Genomic DNA, 3,696 nt, shown 5'->3' on the forward strand with positions numbered 1-3,696 from the left:
CCACCTGGGAAGCTCCAAAATACCATGTTTTATAGAAAAACTGCAACTGTCACTGATGCCAAATCTCAGCCTCTGTATACACTGGCACTGGATTACATTTTGGAGACGGAGTTTGCAATGAAATAGAAAGAAAGGGCTTTATTGTGTTGCCGGGCAAAGGGGGCCACAAAGAGCTAAAGCCCTGAAGACTCTGTGCCCCTCCCTGGTGGAGGGAGATGGTGAGGAGTCTTATGGTGTTCTAGGAGCAGGGTGTGATTCACTTGTGGACATTCTTCTGACCGGTTGGAGGTGAGGAAATCGGGGTCAGCATCATCAACATTCAGTTCCAAAAGGTCTGTAGTCTATGTGCTTGTGGGCAGCTTACAGTTAACTTCTTCCAGCCAGTGGGGGTTTCAGTATCTGCAAAACAGCTCCAAGGACATGGCTCAGAATATTATCTATAGCCCCTGAGGATGAACTAAAGGTCTTTGACTTTAATGGCTAAAGTACTAATACTACTATTTTGTCTTGCTTGACTGTTTTCCTTTCTTTCTGTATTTTCTCACTTCTCTGGCCAATTTTATTCTTTGACCAAAGTTTTTCTACAGACAAAGGGCAGGTGGAGAACACAGAGGTGGGGGCTCTATTCTGGGAAGGCCTCATAGGGTCCTGCTCAGTTATCTAACCTCGGATTGTTTTGCCTTGAATAAAAGGGGTAAGAGAGGTTCTAGGTTAAGGTTACAGAGCTAGCACCACACAGGAAATTAGTTCATGCTTCAGTTCAGTTCAGTTCAGTCGCTCAGTCATGTCCGACTCTTTGCGACCCCATGAATTGCAGCACGCCAGGCCTCCCTGTACATCACCAACTCCCTGAGTCCACCCAAACCCATGTCCATCGAGTCAGTGATGCCATCCAACCATCTCATCCTCTGTCGTCCCCTTCTCCTCCTGCCCCCAATCCTACCCAGCATCAGGGTCTTTTCCAATGAGTCAACTCTTCGCATGAAGTGGCCAAAGTATTGGAGTTTCAGCTTCAACATCAGACCTTCCAATGAACACCCAGGATTGATCTCTTTTAGGATGGATTGATTGGATCTCCTTGCAGTCCAAGGGACTCTCAAGAGTCTTCTCTAACACCACAGTTCAAAAGCATCAATTCTTTGGCGCTCAGCTTAGTTCATGCTTCACCCAGAGACAAACTTTTACAGCAAGTGTCACCCTGCTTATTTAACTTATATGCAGAGTACATCATGAGAAACACTGGGCTGGAAGAAACACAAGCTGGAATCAAGATTGCCAGGAGAAATATCAATAACCTCAGATAAGCAGATGACACCACCCTTATGGCAGAAAGTGAAGAAGAACTAAAGAGCCTCTTGATGAAAGTGAAAGAGGAGAGTGAAAAAGTTGGCTTAAAGCTCAACGTTCAGAAAACTAAGATCATGGCATCTGGTCCCATCACTTCATGGGAAATAGATGGGGAAACAGTGGAAACAGTGTCAGACTTTATGTTTTTGGGCTCCAAAATCACTGCTGATGGTGATTGCAGCCATGAAATTAAAATTAAAAGACGCTTACTCCTTGGAAGGAAAGTTATGACCAACCTAGATAGCATATTTAAAGCAGAGACATTACTTTCCCAACAAAGGTCCATCTAGTCAAGGCTATGGTTTTTCCAGTAGTCATGTCTGGATGTGAGAGTTGGATGGTGAAGAAAGCTGAGCGCCAAAGAATTGATGCTTCTGAACTATGGTGTTGGAGAAGACTCTTGAGAATCCCTTGGACTTCAAGGAGATCCAATCAATCCATCCTAAAGGAGATCAGTCCTGGGTGTTCATTGGAAGGACTGATGTTGAAGCTGAAACTCCAATACTTTGGCCACCTCATGCGAAGAGTTGACTCATTGGAAAAGACCCTAATGCTGGGAAGGATTGGGGGCAGGAGGAGAAGGGGACGACAGAGGATGAGATGGCTGGATGGCATCACCGACTCGATGGACACGGGTTTGGGTGGACTCAGGGAGTTGGTGATGGACAGGGAGGCCTGGCATGCCGCAAACCATGGGGTTGCAAAGAGTCAGACACGACTGAACTGAACTGAAGTTGAAAATGAAGTGCACAAAGTAATACAGGACGTCATGCCTGTGGTCATGTTTTTTAATTCAATTTTGTTAAAATACAATTCAAACTTTACAGTTATTGTATTAAGATGGGAAAGACCATGAAAGTCTTCTGTGCCATGCAAATACTGTCAACTTAAAGGTGAAATGTGGTTTTATAAAATACACTGATTGACCTTTCTTTAACAAGTGGAAAACATTAGCATGTCATGTGGCAATACTGAAAAACAAAGCACTAAATCCCCTAAAATTGTTTTTATTGTATAAAAATGAAAATCAAAAGAAACTCTATAGGTATTCACTAAATGTAATTCTTGCATTTAAAAATGTATTTGGAAATATTTCCATTTGAATATGATTCTCATTGTCAAATTCTATGTGCATCTAAAAAACCTCTATCAGTTCAGTCACTCAGTTGTGTCCGACTTTGCAACCCCATGGACTGCAGCACACCAGCCTTCCCTGTCCATCACAACTCCCGAAGCTCGCTCAAACTCACGTCCTTGAGTCGCTGATGCCATCCAACAATCTCATCCTCTGTTGTCCCCTTCTCCTCCCGCCTTCAATCTTTCCTAGCAACAGGGTCTTTTCCAAGGAGTCATTTCTTCACATCAACTGGTCAAAGTATTGGAGTTCAGCTTCAGCATCAGTCCTTCCAATGAACACCCAGGACTGATCTCCTTTAGGATGGACTGGTTGGATCTCCTTGCAGTCCAAGGGACTCTCAAGAGTCTTCTCCAACACCCCAGTTCAAAAGCATCAATTCTTCAGTGCTCAGCTTTCTTTATAGCTTTATAAAAACCTTTAGCTGTCCATCAAAGTGGAGGGAAATTTTTTAACATATTTTAAAAGACTTCAAGTGAAATATTTCAGTTCATGAGATGTTTTAGGCCCATTGTTCTATTCCAACTAGTTTGTAAAAACAACTTTTGAACAGCAGCAAATAAAAATTTTAACGAAAACTGTATCAAAGAGTCATTGTCAAGGATTTTAATGAGAGTATGATTAATAAGTGCAACCAAGAACTTCCTTCTTCCATTTAGATCCACATACTCTCACCGGGTATTTTTCCATCTGTGACCTCACTGAAGCAAAACACTGACATACTCAGAATCAAAACCTAAAAATTTGTGAATCACAAAGTACTAATATGTTTTTAGAAATTAGGCCTAACAACCAGACAGATTTACTAAAAATCACTGTGCACTTGGAATGAGTGAATTTCATGGTACTTAAATTATGTGTTAGTCACTCAGTTGTGTCTGGCTCTTTGCAATCCCAAGGACTAGAGCCCAACATGCTCCTCTGTCCATGGGACTTCCCAGGCAAGAATACTGGAGTGGTAGCCATTCCCTTCTCCTGGGTATCCTCTCGACACTCGGCTTGAACCCAGGGGTCCTGCATTGCTGGCGGTCTCCTAACTCTGAGTTACTAGGGAAGGCCCTCTAAATTATACCTCAGTTGTTTACAAGGCCACACTCAAGAGTAGTTCTTTACAAAAACTCATTTTACCTTACAGTTGATAATTAAATTGTTTGTTATAATTAACAGCTACGTCTTTGACTGCTTATTTCATCACTCATCCTTTATATTTTCCC

The sequence above is a fragment of the Giraffa tippelskirchi genome, chromosome 2 (assembly GCF_054371585.1).
Source record: "Giraffa tippelskirchi isolate mGirTip1 chromosome 2, T2T-mGirTip1v1.2.pri, whole genome shotgun sequence".
NCBI lineage: Eukaryota > Metazoa > Chordata > Mammalia > Artiodactyla > Giraffidae > Giraffa > Giraffa tippelskirchi.